Raw genomic sequence first — 5,420 nt, 5'->3', positions numbered from 1 at the left:
AACTTTCAGCTGGTGTGGCTGCAGGAAGGGTTTTGATCCTGCTCCATTCAACTGTCCACATACAAGCACCTGTGTCACCTGAAACATCCTTGGTGTCAGGGCTCCGAGGGCACTAATAAGCCTTAACAGCCCTGAGCACCTCCACCTGGGGCCTCCACCCCACCCACGGACCCAGGAGCACTATTTAAACTCAGCCTGGGGCCTTCAGACCATATTTGAGCTTTTTTTCTGGAAGAGTGGTTGTATTCAGCTAGTCCATCAGCTCCTTGTTTTCTGCTTTGAGGTTTGGTTTGTGTCTCCTGAATGTTTGCTAAACCAGAGTGAGCAAAAGAGTGCTTCCTGCAGCATCTCTGAGCGTGCATGCAGAAAAAAAAGTATGGGATTCAGCTCCTGGACTGAGATGCTAATGGTTGGAAGTATCAACAGGCCAAGCCTGGATGTCCTAAGGTAGGCATGCTGCTGTTTGAGATGTCTGAGAAGATCCTAGATTTCCACAGAGTGCTCGTTAGGACAAGGTAGACCTTTATTGCTGAAGGGGGAAGGCAGGCCGAAGGCATCTCCAAAAGCCCTAAAAGCCTGAGCACCTGGATGGAGATATTCCAGCCTGCTGTGACTGTCTCCAGCTGGAACTCCAAACTGGTCCCAAAGGGTGGCCTCCAGACCTGCCCGTTCCCAGCATCTTTTCTCTTCCAGCCTCACCTCACAACCGCTGCCCTTGGCTGTGTTGCATTACCTTGCTCCCTGTCACCATGGGGTGACACCTTCCACCTTCTCAAGGCCCTATTAAGACTTTTTTTTTTTAACATCCATCTGCTTGCCCTGTTCTATGACCATCCGACATCTGTGTGGCCCATGGGGTCTTGAAACAGGAGAGCAGCCGAGGGAGGCTGGCCAGAGGACGAGCTCCTCGCCCTGTGGGGTGCGATCAGAAGCACGGCACCCTGGCAGGTTGCCACCTGAAACTGAACCGGGGCCACGTTCCTGTCATCAGCCGGCCTTGGCACAGCTTGCAGGTGCTCTGGGGTTTTCCAGGATGCTGGTTTCAGCTCAGGGCTTGTAATGTAAGCCTGCCCTGTAATGAATTTGGGGGTTGAGCTCCCAAAAGCAGCATGCTGTTCGTGCTGTGGCTGGTGGTTGTGAGCACTGAGAGGTTAAACTTCTGTAAGGGGGCTGACAGCAAACCCTGGGGCTTGAGGGCAATATGGTAAGTGACTCTTAGGATGGATGTGGTGGGTCTCTACTTTTTTCTATGTTGTAAAATGATTTTGAGGTTATGTGTAAGGATAACTTCACTTGATCACGCTGTCCCACTTGCTGAAAGCTTTGAGATCTCATCCACAGGAGTTTTCTGTCCACCTCTGTCACTAGCTGTCCAAACCCATCAAAACTGTCCCACATCCCATCTCTCCCCTGCCAAGCATCGCTGTGGGTGTTCTTTATATACCATTAAATTGCCCTGAGACAGTGAGGGTTGCTTCCCCAAGACCCCAAAATCTGGGGGATGCCAGGCTGCCTGTGCTAATGTTCATGTTGTTTTGGGGTTGTGGTGGCACAACCTGGAATCCTCATTTTTCCCCATCACAGATGTGCTTTTTTTGTATTATGTGTGCACCAAAGAGGTTATTTAGGTTTATTTTTGTTTCCTCCCTGCTGCCCTGGGTGACTGCTGGCTGTCCTCTTCAGGCGGAGCGTGAAGCCCTGCTGCTGCTGGAGGCGCTGCGTGAGCTGATGACGCAGGTTTCCCTGCCACCATGGGCATCTAGGAAATAAAGAAGGTGTGAGCGAGCAATCCCTTCCTCCTCCCCCTGCTTGAGGTGATTTAGTGTGGCAGCAGAGGTGGTGTCAGTATTTGCTGACGACATGCAGTGACTTTTTTTAGCAGCAGCCCTTCTCTTCCCTGCCTCGTGCAGGGCACTGTCCCCTGACCCCCCAGGAGAGCTTCAGACCCTGATTTCCTATTATAGGGTTCAGATTTGGTCCCAGAGCTGCTTTGTCCTCACCCTGAGCAAAATGAGGTTTGGTGGAGATGAGCGTGAGCTCTTACATGCACCGGGACCCAGGGTGAGGATGGGGAGCTCTCCCGATTGAAGCATCCTCCATCACGTTAAAGTTTGACATCAGAACCTTCATTTTCTCTTAATGCAGACATTTCTGGCTATGAATAACGTAATGAAAGTGAAACACAAACCTGACACAGGTGCTCCAGCATGGGAATTGTTCTGGATCATACGAGGCTGAAGGAGTGACAGCAGATGCTGCTTGTGTAGCTGTCAAAATATTTAATCCTTTGCTGGAAGTCGTTACCCAGGGTGTCACCGCAAAGCAGGAGATCAAAAGAGCACAGTGAGTATGTCAAAATAAAACCAGAGATGAAGGGAAGCAGCTAGTAGGGGATAATTACCAAACAAAATGCAGAGATCTCTTCATCTCTGGAAATTCCCTGTGCTGTGAAAAGGTACGAGGTGGAAGTCAGGGGCTGCAGTGTCTCCTGCAGCCTGCAGAGCCGTGCTGCTTCCCCTTGCACGAGTCTGGCTCACTGCTACAAGCACCGTTTGGTGTTGGGACACGAGTTCCAAACTCAAAACTGTTTTGTTGGATTTATATTATTTCTTTTTAGGGCTCCTAAAATGCAATCAGTCTCTTTTTCCTTATCAATTCCTTTGGGGTGAGCTCTGCATCTCCCCGCCAGGCAGGAGGATGCTGCAGGGCTCTCCTCGCTGGCAGTGCCTTTATCCCCTGCTTGCTTGCTCTTGTCTCTCTGCTGCATGCACGCCCACTTAATCCCCAAATGATTTCCTTTGGATGAGCTGTGCTGGCAGGGCACGTGGATTTTGCGTTGAGTATGGAGCAAGGCAGTGCTGAATGATGCCCACATCTGCACGTGGGGCGTTAATTCCGGAGCACATCCACAACATCCACATCTGCAGCATCCTCCTGGCCTGAGCAGCTGTCACAATCCCTCTTTTCTCAGGGATACAGGCTGGGATTTTGCTGCTGCCCTCCTGGCTGGCTCCCTGCCTGCTCTGGAAGTGAGGGAGAAAACCATGGGATGCTACTCCAAAGTGTTTCTTCTGTAATTGTCACCTGAATGCTGCCTTTTTATGCAAGTGGAACATTTTTAGGCATTTGCCTGGTGGTTTTCATTTTTCTCTCCTGCCTGTGGGTTTCTTATCTGTGATAGAGAGGAGCTATAAAACCATTACAAAGCTCACAGTAGGTTTTGGTGCTGAGTTTTGGGTCTGAATCTGCCTTGTAAGCCCTGAATCAGGGATCCAAGGCAGGAGACGGACTTGGACTCCTCCCTCCTATCTCTGGTTCCTTTCAGGCACTGAAAAAGCGCACTGGAAACTTCCCATGAGAAGGAAGATCCTCAAAAATCCCAATTCAAGTGCTCCCTGAGCTCTTGGAGACCTGTTGCTGAGCCTTTGGTCTGCCGTGGCACAGCAAATCCTAGAGGGATTAGGGATCTGAAGGGTTTCTGTGTGGGAGTCTGTCCTCGGAGTGTCTGAGGCATCTGTGTATGGCATAGGGGATTCATTACTTTCCCCCACCAATCTGCAAAACCCATCTTAAAGCTGGGGTGTTTGCTTTCCCTGCAGAACGAGCACGGGAAGTCCCCTGGGTGTGATGTGAGATGCTCCCACAGCTGGCACGGGGAATGTTGATGTTGGATGAGCAACATCCAAGCAGTCTGGGTAAATGAGATGTGGCTCGTTCCCAGCGCTGGCACAAGATCTGTGCCAGAGCAGAAAATCAGAGGGAGAACCTGCTGGCTGCTGTGGGAGAGCTGACACCCAGATTGTCTTTGGTGGCCTGAAAATGGGCATCTGGTGGCATTTGAGACGCCTCTCCTGCTACAGCATTGAGATGCACACATTTTTTGTGCCATCTGAATCCTGCCTCTGATAAGGGATTTGCAGGATGGCAAATACAGAGGTACACGGTTGAGGGGAGAGCAAGGCTCACCCCTGCCCACATCAGCATGGAGGAGCTGTGCAGAGGTCTCCTGGAGACCTGGAGGGAAGCTCGGCCCTAAACCCACAAGAAACTCAAGAGTGGGGAGCTGGAGAAATGCTCAGAGGTGTCTCAGTCCTGTCTGGATTTGCGCTGGGTAGAGTGGTTTTTGGAAATGCCTTTGGTGATGGCATTCGTTGGTTGAGCTGGTGGCAATCCTAGGGGTTTGGGAAGTGGAAGAGGGGAGTTCCAGGTGGGGAGATCCTGGGGGCTCCAGCCATCTGGGACCAATGCTGGGAAGAAAGTGGAGATGCAGCATGGGGATCCTGGGGGAAAGCACGTTTAATAGATGTGGCAAAGAGGAGGGGTAGCCGTACAGGGGCAAGGATTTTGTGGTAAGGAAGCGATGTGCTTTGGAAATGCTGTGTCTGGGAGAGAAGTTGGGCAGGATTTATCTAAGGTTAGTCAAAAACCAACAACAAAAACACCCAAAACACTGGGAACTTGAGATGTGTAAGCTGCTTTGAGGCCGGGGATTTTGTCCCTTCGGGGTTCTGTTTCTAGTGGGTTTAGCTTTGATATTTAATCTTTCATTTTCTTTTCTTTCAGACTTTGCGCCTGTGTTTGAGGTTAACCCCGAGCCACGTATCACAGCGTGCTCGGGCAGATCCTGTTGGAAGTGGCGCTCGGTCAGGAGCTCGGGTTTGGGGGTGAGGCGGGATGTGGGACCCCCGTGAGGCCTCACAGAGATCACCTCTCATCATAACGATGAGATCTCCTTGGGAAAACAGCCTTGGGATTAGAAGGGAGGTGCTCCTGGACTGATTTCCAAAGCCAGCTCATCCTGCCTCTCCTTTTTTTGATGCAGATGCCCACTTCTACGGATCAGAGCCCACGCTGGGTGGTGAGGACTCCTGGGAGGCATCGAAGGGTCACCCACGATGACCCCACTGATGAGCCAAGCAGGTTTGTGATCACCTGGGTGCTTTTTGGAGCAGGTCACATCACCCTGCCTCCTCTCCAGGAACGTGGCACCCTGCACATGCAAGGACGGGCTCCGGTGCCCTTTGCAGCTGCCTGCTTTGCACCTGGCTGCTTTCATCTCCCCCCCTTTCTCTGGGGAGAGGCCTCCAGAGCAGGAGAGGGCTGCCAGGTGCTTTCCCATGGAGCTGGAGCTTCGTTGCTGCCTGTCCCGATGACGAGGCCTTTGGGATGGGTTCCTCAGCAGCTCTTCTCCCGTGCGGTTTGCCTGCACTGCCAGCAGCCCCGTGACATAAGGAAGCAACCAGGGCCTGGGATGGAAGTCCCATCTGAGTGTGCTGAAGCCACCAGGTGCTGCAGTGCCTCCAGGACCTGGCATCAGGTGTAAACAATGTTTTTGGAGAGGTGGGTAGTGCAGAATGAGGTGATGGAGCTGGACTTGATGAAATTTCTCGCCTGGTGGTATTTTCACATCACGTCTCTTT

General features: G+C 51.8%; 1 long non-coding RNA gene across 2 annotated transcripts; it reads left to right on the top strand.

Moving 5' to 3' along the window:
• The first annotated feature begins 234 nt into the window (after nucleotides 1-234).
• On the top strand, nucleotides 235-4,921 carry LOC106017976 (uncharacterized). 2 transcript variants are annotated; one of them, XR_011809293.1, is made up of 4 exons: nucleotides 235-447; nucleotides 1,684-1,775; nucleotides 2,146-2,343; nucleotides 4,823-4,921. It is a non-coding gene; the product is annotated as an uncharacterized lncRNA (long non-coding RNA). The 2 variants fall into 2 exon arrangements; XR_005265668.2 differs by lacking the exon at nucleotides 1,684-1,775.
• The last annotated feature ends 499 nt before the right edge of the window (nucleotides 4,922-5,420 follow it).

The sequence above is a fragment of the Anas platyrhynchos genome, chromosome 4 (assembly GCF_047663525.1).
Source record: "Anas platyrhynchos isolate ZD024472 breed Pekin duck chromosome 4, IASCAAS_PekinDuck_T2T, whole genome shotgun sequence".
Taxonomy (NCBI): Eukaryota; Metazoa; Chordata; class Aves; order Anseriformes; family Anatidae; genus Anas; species Anas platyrhynchos.
Note: the sequence above shows the minus strand (reverse complement) of the source record. Positions and strands in the feature narration are given on the sequence as shown.